Source organism: Dendrobates tinctorius, unplaced genomic scaffold (assembly GCF_039654945.1).
Source record: "Dendrobates tinctorius isolate UK_male_01 unplaced genomic scaffold, ASM3965494v1 ptg000055l, whole genome shotgun sequence".
In the NCBI taxonomy this organism is placed as follows: domain Eukaryota; kingdom Metazoa; phylum Chordata; class Amphibia; order Anura; family Dendrobatidae; genus Dendrobates; species Dendrobates tinctorius.
The window spans coordinates 142,764-155,441 of record NW_027361723.1 but is presented as its reverse complement, the minus strand read 5'-3'; the positions used below and the strand labels follow the sequence as shown (position 1 = coordinate 155,441).

At 57.7% G+C, this 12,678-nt stretch overlaps 1 protein-coding gene across 1 annotated transcript in view; it reads right to left on the bottom strand.

The window, feature by feature from the left end:
- LOC141091573 (uncharacterized) overlaps positions 1-666 on the bottom strand; it is a 35,623-nt gene extending 34,957 nt beyond the window's left edge. The window contains exon 1 of the mRNA XM_073577231.1: positions 519-666. The gene's annotated coding sequence lies outside the window, so the exon portion shown is untranslated. The remainder of the gene's footprint in view (positions 1-518) is intronic.
- Positions 667-12,678: the final 12,012 nt, after the last annotated feature.

Genomic DNA, 12,678 nt, shown 5'->3' with positions numbered 1-12,678 from the left:
CACCCCACACCACTGACCTCCCACAGCCCCCATGTATCTCCAGTGTCCCCCACACCACTGACCTCCCACAGCCCCCATGTATCTCCAGTGCCCCCCACACCACTGACCTCCCACAGCCCCCATGTATCTCCAGTGCCCCCCACACCACTGACCTCCCACAGCCCCCATGTATCTCCAGCGCCCCCCCAAACCACTGACCTCCCACAGCCCCCATGTATCTCCAGCGCCCCCCACACCACTGACCTCCCACAGCCCCCATGTATCTCCAGTGCCCCCCACACCACTAACCTCCCACAGCCCCCATGTATCTCCAGTGTCCCCCACACCACTGACCTCCCACAGCCCCCATGTATCTCCAGCGCCCCCCACACCACTGACCTCCCACAACCCCCATGTATCTCCAGCGCCCCCCACACCACTGACCTCCCACAGCCCCCATGTATCTCCAGCACCCCACACCACTGACCTCCCACAGCCCCCATGTATCTCCAGCGCCCCCATATATGTCCCGCCATTACCTCTTCTCTGAATTTTTCCCTTTGTAGATTTTTCTGTCTGGTGATATAGGAGTGAAGGACCTGTGATGACGTTATCACTAAGCGATCAGTCACGTGAGGGGGCGGAGCTAAGCAGCAAGCATTGTAAGAGGTGGAGGAAGGAATTTTGTGGTGACCACGTGACCTGTGGGGGAGGAGCCTGTGCTGTGAGGAGAAGTGATGGAGCGCAGGGTTCTCTTCAGCCTCAGAGAGAACAAGGACGTGCTGGGAGTTGTAGCGTTTAGCTCCTTCCTGGGACGTGCTGGGAGTTGTAGAGTTTAGTTCCTTCCCGGGACGTGCTGGGAGTTGTAGCGTTTAGCTCCTTCCTGGGACGTGCTGGGAGTTGTAGAGTTTAGTTCCTTCCCGGGACGTGCTGGGAGTTGTAGCGTTTAGCTTCTTCCCGGGACGTGCTGGGAGTTGTAGCGTTTAGCTCCTTCCTGGGACGTGCTGGGAGTTGTAGAGTTTAGTTCCTTCCCGGGACGTGCTGGGAGTTGTAGCGTTTAGCTTCTTCCCTGGACGTGCTGGGAGTTGTAGCGTTTAGCTTCTTCCCGGGACGTGCTGGGAGGTGTAGCGTTTAGCTCCTTCCTGGGATGTGCTGGGAGTTGTAGCGTTTAGCTCCTTCCCGGGACGTACTGGGAGTTGTTGCGTTTAGCTCCTTCCCGGGACGTGCTGGGAGTTGTAGCGTTTAGCTTCTTCCCTGGACGTGCTGGGAGTTGTAGCGTTTAGCTCCTTCCTGGGATGTGCTGGGAGTTGTAGCGTTTAGCTCCTTCCCGGGACGTACTGGGAGTTGTTGCGTTTAGCTCCTTCCCGGGACGTACTGGGAGTTGTTGCGTTTAGCTTCTTCCCTGGACGTGCTGGGAGTTGTAGCGTTTAGCTTCTTCCCTGGACGTGCTGGGAGGTGTAGCGTTTAGCTCCTTCCTGGGATGTGCTGGGAGTTGTAGCGTTTAGCTTCTTCCCTGGACGTGCTGGGAGTTGTAGCGTTTAGCTCCTTCCTGGGACGTACTGGGAGTTGTTGCGTTTAGCTTCTTCCCTGGACGTGCTGGGAGTTGTAGCGTTTAGCTTCTTCCCTGGACGTGCTGGGAGGTGTAGCGTTTAGCTCCTTCCTGGGATGTGCTGGGAGTTGTAGCGTTTAGCTTCTTCCCTGGACGTGCTGGGAGGTGTAGCGTTTAGCTCCTTCCTGGGACGTACTGGGAGTTGTAGCGTTTAGCTTCTTCCCTGGACGTGCTGGGAGTTGTAGCGTTTAGCTTCTTCCCTGGACGTGCTGGGAGGTGTAGCGTTTAGCTCCTTCCTGGGATGTGCTGGGAGTTGTAGCGTTTAGCTCCTTCCCGGGACGTACTGGGAGTTGTTGCGTTTAGCTCCTTCCCGGGACGTGCTGGGAGTTGTAGCGTTTAGCTCCTTCCTGGGACGTGCTGGGAGTTGTAGCGTTTAGCTCCTTCCTGGGACGTGCTGGGAGTTGTAGCGTTTAGCTCCTTCCTGGGACGTGCTGGGAGTTGTAGCGTTTAGCTCCTTCCTGGGACGTGCTGGGAGTTGTAGCGTTTAGCTCCTTCCCGGGATGTGCTGGGAGTTGTAGCGTTTAGCTCCTTCCTGGGACGTGCTGGGAGTTGTAGCGTTTAGCTCCTTCCTGGGACGTGCTGGGAGTTGTAGCGTTTAGCTCCTTCCCGGGACGTGCTGGGAGTTGTAGCGTTTAGCTCCTTCCCGGGACGTGCTGGGAGTTGTAGCGTTTAGCTCCTTCCCGTGACGTGCTGGGAGTTGTAGCGTTTAGCTTCTTCCCGGGACGTGCTGGGAGTTGTAGCGTTTAGTTCCTTCCTGGGACGTGCTGGGAGTTGTAGCGTTTAGCTCCTTCCTGGGACGTGCTGGGAGTTGTAGCGTTTAGTTCCTTCCTGGGACGTGCTGGGAGTTGTAGCGTTTAGCTCCTTCCTGGGACGTGCTGGGAGTTGTAGCGTTTAGCTCCTTCCTGGGACGTGCTGGGAGTTGTAGCGTTTAGCTCCTTCCTGGGACGTGCTGGGAGTTGTAGCGTTTAGCTCCTTCCCGTGACGTGCTGGGAGTTGTAGCGTTTAGCTCCTTCCTGGGATGTGCTGGGAGTTGTAGCGTTTAGCTCCTTCCTGGGACGTGCTGGGAGTTGTAGCGTTTAGCTCCTTCCCGGGACGTGCTGGGAGTTGTAGCGTTTAGCTCCTTCCTGGGATGTGCTGGGAGTTGTAGCGTTTAGCTCCTTCCTGGGACGTGCTGGGAGTTGTAGCGTTTAGCTCCTTCCCGGGACGTGCTGGGAGTTGTAGCGTTTAGCTCCTTCCTGGGACGTGCTGGGAGTTGTAGCGTTTAGTTCCTTTCCGGGACGTGCTGGGAGTTGTAGCGTTTAGCTCCTTCCTGGGACATGCTGGGAGTTGTAGCGTTTAGTTCCTTTCCGGGACGTGCTGGGAGTTGTAGCGTTTAGTTCCTTCCCGGGACGTGCTGGGAGTTGTAGCGTTTAGTTCCTTCCTGGGACGTGCTGGGAGTTGTAGCGTTTAGTTCCTTCCTGGGACGTGCTGGGAGTTGTAGCGTTTAGCTCCTTCCTGGGACGTGCTGGGAGTTGTAGCGTTTAGTTCCTTCCCGGGACGTGCTGGGAGTTGTAGCGTTTAGCTCCTTCCTGGGACGTGCTGGGAGTTGTAGCGTTTAGCTCCTTCCCGGGACGTGCTGGGAGTTGTAGCGTTTAGCTCCTTCCTGGGACGTGCTGGGAGTTGTAGCGTTTAGTTCCTTCCCGGGACGTGCTGGGAGTTGTAGCGTTTAGCTCCTTCCTGGGACGTGCTGGGAGTTGTAGCGTTTAGCTCCTTCCCGGGACGTGCTGGGAGTTGTAGCGTTTAGTTCCTTTCCGGGACGTGCTGGGAGTTGTAGCGTTTATTTCCTTCCCGGGACGTGCTGGGAGTTGTAGCGTTTAGTTCCTTCCTGGGACGTGCTGGGAGTTGTAGCGTTTAGTTCCTTCCTGGGACGTGCTGGGAGTTGTAGCGTTTAGTTCCTTCCCGGGACGTGCTGGGAGTTGTAGCGTTTAGCTCCTTCCTGGGACGTGCTGGGAGTTGTAGCGTTTAGTTCCTTCCCGGGACGTGCTGGGAGTTGTAGCGTTTAGCTCCTTCCCGGGACGTGCTGGGAGTTGTAGCGTTTAGTTCCTTCCCGGGACGTGCTGGGAGTTGTAGCGTTTAGCTCCTTCCTGGGACGTGCTGGGAGTTGTAGCGTTTAGTTCCTTCCCGGGACGTGCTGGGAGTTGTAGCGTTTAGTTCCTTTCCGGGACGTGCTGGGAGTTGTAGCGTTTAGTTCCTTCCCGGGACGTGCTGGGAGTTGTAGCGTTTAGCTCCTTCCTGGGACGTGCTGGGAGTTGTAGCGTTTAGTTCCTTCCTGGGACGTGCTGGGAGTTGTAGCGTTTAGTTCCTTTCCGGGACGTGCTGGGAGTTGTAGCGTTTAGCTCCTTCCTGGGACGTGCTGGGAGTTGTAGCGTTTAGCTCCTTCCTGGGACGTGCTGGGAGTTGTAGCGTTTAGCTCCTTCCTGGCACGTGCTGGGAGTTGTAGCGTTTAGCTCCTTCCTGGGAGTTGTAGCGTTTAGCTCCTTCCCGGGACGTGCTGGGAGTTGTAGCGTTTAGTTCCTTCCCGGGACGTGCTGGGAGTTGTAGCGTTTAGCTCCTTCCCGGGACGTGCTGGGAGTTGTAGCGTTTAGCTCCTTCCCGGGACGTGCTGGGAGTTGTAGCGTTTAGCTCCTTCCCGGGACGTGCTGGGAGTTGTAGCGTTTAGCTCCTTCCCGGGACGTGCTGGGAGTTGTAGCGTTTAGCTCCTTCCCGGGACGTGCTGGGAGTTGTAGCGTTTAGCTCCTTCCCGGGACGTGCTGGGAGTTGTAGCGTTTAGTTCCTTTCCGGGACGTGCTGGGAGTTGTAGCGTTTAGCTCCGTCCTGGGACGTGCTGGGAGTTGTAGCGTTTAGCTCCTTCCCGGGACGTGCTGGGAGTTGTAGCGTTTAGCTCCTTCCCGGGACGTGCTGGGAGTTGTAGCGTTTAGCTCCTTCCCGGGACGTGCTGGGAGTTGTAGCGTTTAGCTCCTTCCCGTGACGTGCTGGGAGTTGTAGCGTTTAGCTTCTTCCCGGGACGTGCTGGGAGTTGTAGCGTTTAGTTCCTTCCTGGGACGTGCTGGGAGTTGTAGCGTTTAGCTCCTTCCTGGGACGTGCTGGGAGTTGTAGCGTTTAGTTCCTTCCTGGGACGTGCTGGGAGTTGTAGCGTTTAGCTCCTTCCTGGGACGTGCTGGGAGTTGTAGCGTTTAGCTCCTTCCTGGGACGTGCTGGGAGTTGTAGCGTTTAGCTCCTTCCTGGGACGTGCTGGGAGTTGTAGCGTTTAGCTCCTTCCCGTGACGTGCTGGGAGTTGTAGCGTTTAGCTCCTTCCTGGGATGTGCTGGGAGTTGTAGCGTTTAGCTCCTTCCTGGGACGTGCTGGGAGTTGTAGCGTTTAGCTCCTTCCCGGGACGTGCTGGGAGTTGTAGCGTTTAGCTCCTTCCTGGGATGTGCTGGGAGTTGTAGCGTTTAGCTCCTTCCTGGGACGTGCTGGGAGTTGTAGCGTTTAGCTCCTTCCCGGGACGTGCTGGGAGTTGTAGCGTTTAGCTCCTTCCTGGGACGTGCTGGGAGTTGTAGCGTTTAGTTCCTTTCCGGGACGTGCTGGGAGTTGTAGCGTTTAGCTCCTTCCTGGGACATGCTGGGAGTTGTAGCGTTTAGTTCCTTTCCGGGACGTGCTGGGAGTTGTAGCGTTTAGTTCCTTCCCGGGACGTGCTGGGAGTTGTAGCGTTTAGTTCCTTCCTGGGACGTGCTGGGAGTTGTAGCGTTTAGTTCCTTCCTGGGACGTGCTGGGAGTTGTAGCGTTTAGCTCCTTCCTGGGACGTGCTGGGAGTTGTAGCGTTTAGTTCCTTCCCGGGACGTGCTGGGAGTTGTAGCGTTTAGCTCCTTCCTGGGACGTGCTGGGAGTTGTAGCGTTTAGCTCCTTCCCGGGACGTGCTGGGAGTTGTAGCGTTTAGCTCCTTCCTGGGACGTGCTGGGAGTTGTAGCGTTTAGTTCCTTCCCGGGACGTGCTGGGAGTTGTAGCGTTTAGCTCCTTCCTGGGACGTGCTGGGAGTTGTAGCGTTTAGCTCCTTCCCGGGACGTGCTGGGAGTTGTAGCGTTTAGTTCCTTTCCGGGACGTGCTGGGAGTTGTAGCGTTTATTTCCTTCCCGGGACGTGCTGGGAGTTGTAGCGTTTAGTTCCTTCCTGGGACGTGCTGGGAGTTGTAGCGTTTAGTTCCTTCCTGGGACGTGCTGGGAGTTGTAGCGTTTAGTTCCTTCCCGGGACGTGCTGGGAGTTGTAGCGTTTAGCTCCTTCCTGGGACGTGCTGGGAGTTGTAGCGTTTAGTTCCTTCCCGGGACGTGCTGGGAGTTGTAGCGTTTAGCTCCTTCCCGGGACGTGCTGGGAGTTGTAGCGTTTAGTTCCTTCCCGGGACGTGCTGGGAGTTGTAGCGTTTAGCTCCTTCCTGGGACGTGCTGGGAGTTGTAGCGTTTAGTTCCTTCCCGGGACGTGCTGGGAGTTGTAGCGTTTAGTTCCTTTCCGGGACGTGCTGGGAGTTGTAGCGTTTAGTTCCTTCCCGGGACGTGCTGGGAGTTGTAGCGTTTAGCTCCTTCCTGGGACGTGCTGGGAGTTGTAGCGTTTAGTTCCTTCCTGGGACGTGCTGGGAGTTGTAGCGTTTAGTTCCTTTCCGGGACGTGCTGGGAGTTGTAGCATTTAGCTCCTTCCTGGGACGTGCTGGGAGTTGTAGCGTTTAGCTCCTTCCTGGGACGTGCTGGGAGTTGTAGCGTTTAGCTCCTTCCTGGCACGTGCTGGGAGTTGTAGCGTTTAGCTCCTTCCTGGGAGTTGTAGCGTTTAGCTCCTTCCCGGGACGTGCTGGGAGTTGTAGCGTTTAGTTCCTTCCCGGGACGTGCTGGGAGTTGTAGCGTTTAGCTCCTTCCCGGGACGTGCTGGGAGTTGTAGCGTTTAGCTCCTTCCCGGGACGTGCTGGGAGTTGTAGCGTTTAGCTCCTTCCCGGGACGTGCTGGGAGTTGTAGCGTTTAGCTCCTTCCCGGGACGTGCTGGGAGTTGTAGCGTTTAGCTCCTTCCCGGGACGTGCTGGGAGTTGTAGCGTTTAGCTCCTTCCCGGGACGTGCTGGGAGTTGTAGCGTTTAGTTCCTTTCCGGGACGTGCTGGGAGTTGTAGCGTTTAGCTCCGTCCTGGGACGTGCTGGGAGTTGTAGCGTTTAGCTCCTTCCCGGGACGTGCTGGGAGTTGTAGCGTTTAGCTCCTTCCCGGGACGTGCTGGGAGTTGTAGCGTTTAGCTCCTTCCCGGGACGTGCTGGGAGTTGTAGCGTTTAGCTCCTTCCCGGGACGTGCTGGGAGTTGTAGCGTTTAGCTCCTTCCCGGGACGTGCTGGGAGTTGTAGCGTTTAGCTCCTTCCCGGGACGTGCTGGGAGTTGTAGCGTTTAGCTCCTTCCCGGGACGTGCTGGGAGTTGTAGCGTTTAGCTCCTTCCTGGGACGTGCTGGGAGTTGTAGCGTTAAGTTCCTTTCCGGGACGTGCTGGGAGTTGTAGCGTTTAGCTCCGTCCTGGGACGTGCTGGGAGTTGTAGCGTTTAGCTCCTTCCTGGGACGTGCTGGGAGTTGTAGCGTTTAGCTCCTTCCTGGGACGTGCTGGGAGTTGTAGCGTTTAGCTTCTTCCTGGGACGTGCTGGGAGTTGTAGTGTTTAGCTCCTTCCTGGGATGTGCTGGGAGTTGTAGCGTTTAGTTCCTTCCTGGGACGTGCTGGGAGTTGTAGCGTTTAGTTCCTTCCTGGGACGTGCTGGGAGTTGTAGCGTTTAGTTCCTTCCTGGGACGTGCTGGGAGTTGTAGCGTTTAGCTCCTTCCTGGGACGTGCTGGGAGTTGTAGCGTTTAGTTCCTTCCCGGGACGTGCTGGGAGTTGTAGCGTTTAGCTCCTTCCTGGCACGTGCTGGGAGTTGTAGCGTTTAGCTCCTTCCTGGGAGTTGTAGCGTTTAGCTCCTTCCCGGGACGTGCTGGGAGTTGTAGCGTTTAGTTCCTTCCCGGGACGTGCTGGGAGTTGTAGCGTTTAGCTCCTTCCCGGGACGTGCTGGGAGTTGTACCGTTTAGCTCCTTCCCGGGACGTGCTGGGAGTTGTAGCGTTTAGCTCCTTCCCGGGACGTGCTGGGAGTTGTAGCGTTTAGCTCCTTCCTGGGACGTGCTGGGAGTTGTAGCGTTTAGCTCCTTCCTGGGACGTGCTGGGAGTTGTAGCGTTTAGCTCCTTCCTGGGACGTGCTGGGAGTTGTAGCGTTTAGCTCCTTCCTGGGACGTGCTGGGAGTTGTAGCGTTTAGCTCCTTCCTGGGACGTGCTGGGAGTTGTAGCGTTTAGCTCCTTCCCGGGACGTGCTGGGAGTTGTAGCGTTTAGCTCCTTCCTGGGACGTGCTGGGAGTTGCAGCGTTTAGTTCCTTTCCGAGACGTGCTGGGAGTTGTAGCGTTTAGCTCCGTCCTGGGACGTGCTGGGAGTTGTAGCGTTTAGCTCCTTCCAGGGACGTGCTGGGAGTTGTAGCGTTTAGCTCCTTCCAGGGACGTGCTGGGAGTTGTAGCGTTTAGCTCCTTCCCGGGACGTGCTGGGAGTTGTAGCGTTTAGCTCCTTCCCGGGACGTGCTGGGAGTTGTAGCGTTTAGCTCCTTCCTGGGACGTGCTGGGAGTTGTAGCGTTTAGCTCCTTCCCGGGACGTGCTTGGAGTTGTAGCATTTAGCTCCTTCCTGGGACGTGCTGGGAGTTGTAGCGTTTAGTTCCTTCCCGGGACGTGCTGGGAGTTGTAGCGTTTAGCTCCTTCCCGGGACGTGCTGGGAGTTGTAGCGTTTAGTTCCTTCCCGGGATGTACTGGGAGTTGTAGCGTTTAGCTCCTTTCCGGGACGTGCTGGGAGTTGTAGCGTTTAGCTCCTTCCTGGGACGTGCTGGGAGTTGTAGCGTTTAGTTCCTTCCCGGGACGTACTGGGAGTTGTAGCATTTAGCTCCTTCCTGGGACGTGCTGGGAGTGGTAGCGTTTAGTTCCTTGCTGGGAGTTGTAGCGTTTAGCTCCTTCCTGGGACGTGCTGGGAGTTGTAGCGTTTAGCTCCTTCCCGGGACGTGCAGGGAGTTGTAGCGTTTAGTTCCTTCCCGGGACGTGCTGGGAGTTGTAGCGTTTAGTTCCTTGCTGGGAGTTGTAGCGTTTAGCTCCTTCCCAGGACGTGCTGGGATTTGTAGCGTTTAGCTCCTTCCTGGGACGTGCTGGGAGTTGTAGCGTTTAGCTCCTTCCCGGGACGTGCTGGGAGTTGTAGCGTTTAGCTCCTTCCTGGGACGTGCTGGGAGTTGTAGCGTTTAGCTCCTTCCCGGGTCGTGCTGGGAGTTGTAGCGTTTAGCTCCTTCCCGGGACATGCTGGGAGTTGTAGCGTTTAGCTCCTTCCTGGGACGTGCTGGGAGTTGTAGCGTTTAGCTCCTTCCTGGGACGTGCTGGGAGTTGTAGCGTTTAGTTCCATGCTGGGAGTTGTAGCATTTAGTTCCTTCCTGGGACGTGCCGGGAGTTGTAGCGTTTAGCTCTTTCCTGGGACGTGCCGGGAGTTGTAGCGTTTAGCTCCTTCCCGGGACGTGCCGGGAGTTGTAGCGTTTAGCTCCTTCCTGGGACGTGCTGGGAGTTGTAGCGTTTAACTCCTTCCTGGGACGTGCTGGGAGTTGTAGCGTTTAGCTCCTTCCTGGGACGTGCTGGGAGTTGTAGCGTTTAGCTCCTGCCTGGGACGTGCTGGGAATTGTAGCGTTTAGTTCCGTGCTGGGAGTTGTAGCGTTTAGCTCCTTCCCGGGACCTGCTGGGAGTTGTAGCGTTTAGCTCCTTCCCGGGACCTGCTGGGAGTTGTAGCGTTTAGCTCCTTCCCGGGACGTGCTGGGAGTTGTAGCGTTTAGCTCCTTCCCGGGACGTGCTGGGAGTTGTAGCGTTTAGCTCCTTCCCGGGACGTGCTGGGAGTTGGAGCGTTTAGCTCCTTCCCGGGACGTGCTGGGAGTTGGAGCGTTTAGCTCCTTCCCGGGACGTGCTGGGAGTTGGAGCGTTTAGCTCCTTCCCGGGACGTGCTGGGAGTTGGAGCGTTTAGCTCCTTCCCGGGACGTGCTGGGAGTTGGAGCGTTTAGCTCCTTCCCGGGACGTGCTGGGAGTTGGAGCGTTTAGCTCCTTCCCGGGACGTGCTGGGAGTTGGAGCGTTTAGCTCCTTCCCGGGACGTGCTGGGAGTTGGAGCGTTTAGCTCCTTCCCGGGACGTGCTGGGAGTTGGAGCGTTTAGCTCCTTCCCGGGACGTGCTGGGAGTTGGAGCGTTTAGCTCCTTCCCGGGACGTGCTGGGAGTTGGAGCGTTTAGCTCCTTCCCGGGACGTGCTGGGAGTTGGAGCGTTTAGCTCCTTCCCGGGACGTGCTGGGAGTTGGAGCGTTTAGCTCCTTCCCGGGACGTGCTGGGAGTTGGAGCGTTTAGCTCCTTCCCGGGACGTGCTGGGAGTTGGAGCGTTTAGCTCCTTCCCGGGACGTGCTGGGAGTTGGAGCGTTTAGCTCCTTCCCGGGACGTGCTGGGAGTTGGAGCGTTTAGCTCCTTCCCGGGACGTGCTGGGAGTTGGAGCGTTTAGCTCCTTCCCGGGACGTGCTGGGAGTTGGAGCGTTTAGCTCCTTCCCGGGACGTGCTGGGAGTTGGAGCGTTTAGCTCCTTCCCGGGACGTGCTGGGAGTTGGAGCGTTTAGCTCCTTCCCGGGACGTGCTGGGAGTTGGAGCGTTTAGCTCCTTCCCGGGACGTGCTGGGAGTTGGAGCGTTTAGCTCCTTCCCGGGACGTGCTGGGAGTTGGAGCGTTTAGCTCCTTCCCGGGACGTGCTGGGAGTTGGAGCGTTTAGCTCCTTCCCGGGACGTGCAGCGTTTAGCTCCTTCCCGGGACGTGCAGCGTTTAGCTCCTTCCCGGGACGTGCTGGGAGTTGTAGCGTTTAGCTCCTTCCCGGGACGTGCTGGGAGTTGTAGCGTTTAGCTCATTCCCGGCACGTGCTGGGAGTTGTAGCGTTTAGCTCCTTCCCGGCACGTGCTGGGAGTTGGAGCGTTTAGCTCCTTCCCGGCACGTGCTGGGAGTTGGAGCGTTTAGCTCCTTCCCGGCACGTGCTGGGAGTTGGAGCGTTTAGCTCCTTCCCGGCACGTGCTGGGAGTTGGAGCGTTTAGCTCCTTCCCGGCACGTGCTGGGAGTTGGAGCGTTTAGCTCCTTCCCGGCACGTGCTGGGAGTTGGAGCGTTTCGCTCCTTCCCGGCACGTGCTGGGAGTTGGAGCGTTTCGCTCCTTCCCGGCACGTGCTGGGAGTTGGAGCGTTTCGCTCCTTCCCGGCACGTGCTGGGAGTTGGAGCGTTTCGCTCCTTCCCGGCACGTGCTGGGAGTTGGAGCGTTTCGCTCCTTCCCGGGACGTGCTGGGAGTTGGAGCGTTTAGCTCCTTCCCGGCACGTGCTGGGAGTTGGAGCGTTTAGCTCCTTCCCGGGACGTGCTGGGAGTTGGAGCGTTTAGCTCCTTCCCGGCACGTGCTGGGAGTTGGAGCGTTTAGCTCCTTCCCGGCACGTGCTGGGAGTTGGAGCGTTTAGCTCCTTCCCGGCACGTGCTGGGAGTTGGAGCGTTTAGCTCCTTCCCGGCACGTGCTGGGAGTTGGAGCGTTTAGCTCCTTCCCGGCACGTGCTGGGAGTTGGAGCGTTTAGCTCCTTCCCGGGACGTGCTGGGAGTTGGAGCGTTTAGCTCCTTCCCGGGACGTGCTGGGAGTTGGAGCGTTTAGTTCCTTCCCGGGACGTGCTGGGAGTTGGAGCGTTTAGCTCCTTCCCGGGACGTGCTGGGAGTTGGAGCGTTTAGCTCCTTGCTGGGAGTTGTAGCGTTTAGCTCCTTCCCGGGACGTGCTGGGAGTTGTAGCGTTTAGTTCCTTCCCGGGACGTGCTGGGAGTTGTAGCGTTTAGTTCCTTGCTGGGAGTTGTAGCGTTTAGCTCCTTCCCGGGACGTGCTGGGATTTGTAGCGTTTAGCTCCTTCCCGGGACGTGCTGGGAGTTGTAGCATTTAGCTCCTTCCCGGGACGTGCTGGGAGTTGTAGCGTTTAGCTCCTTCCCGGGACGTGCTGGGAGTTGTAGCGTTTAGCTCCTTCCCGGGTCGTGCTGGGAGTTGTAGCGTTTAGCTCCTTCCCGGGTCGTGCTGGGAGTTGTAGCGTTTAGCTCCTTCCTGGGACGTGCTGGGAGTTGTAGCGTTTAGCTCCTTCCTGGGACGTGCTGGGAGTTGTAGCGTTTAGCTCCTTCCTGGGACGTGCTGGGAGTTGTAGCGTTTAGTTCCATGCTGGGAGTTGTAGCATTTAGTTCCTTCCTGGGACGTGCCGGGAGTTATAGCGTTTAGCTCTTTCCTGGGACGTGCCGGGAGTTGTAGCGTTTAGCTCCTTCCCGGGACGTGCCGGGAGTTGTAGCGTTTAGCTCCTTCCTGGGACGTGCTGGGAGTTGTAGCGTTTACCTCCTTCCTGAGACGTGCTGGGAGTTGTAGCGTTTAGCTCCTTCCTGGGACGTGCTGGGAGTTGTAGCGTTTAGCTCCTGCCTGGGACGTGCTGGGAATTGTAGCGTTTAGTTCCGTGCTGGGAGTTGTAGCGTTTAGCTCCTTCCCGGGACCTGCTGGGAGTTGTAGCGTTTAGCTCCTTCCCGGGACGTGCTGGGAGTTGTAGCGTTTAGCTCCTTCCCGGGACGTGCTGGGAGTTGTAGCGTTTAGCTCCTTCCCGGGACGTGCTGGGAGTTGTAGCGTTTAGCTCCTTCCCGGGACGTGCTGGGAGTTGGAGCGTTTAGCTCCTTCCCGGGACGTGCTGGGAGTTGGAGCGTTTAGCTCCTTCCCGGGACGTGCTGGGAGTTGGAGCGTTTAGCTCCTTCCCGGGACGTGCTGGGAGTTGGAGCGTTTAGCTCCTTCCCGGGACGTGCTGGGAGTTGGAGCGTTTAGCTCCTTCCCGGGACGTGCTGGGAGTTGGAGCGTTTAGCTCCTTCCCGGGACGTGCTGGGAGTTGGAGCGTTTAGCTCCTTCCCGGGACGTGCTGGGAGTTGGAGCGTTTAGCTCCTTCCCGGGACGTGCTGGGAGTTGGAGCGTTTAGCT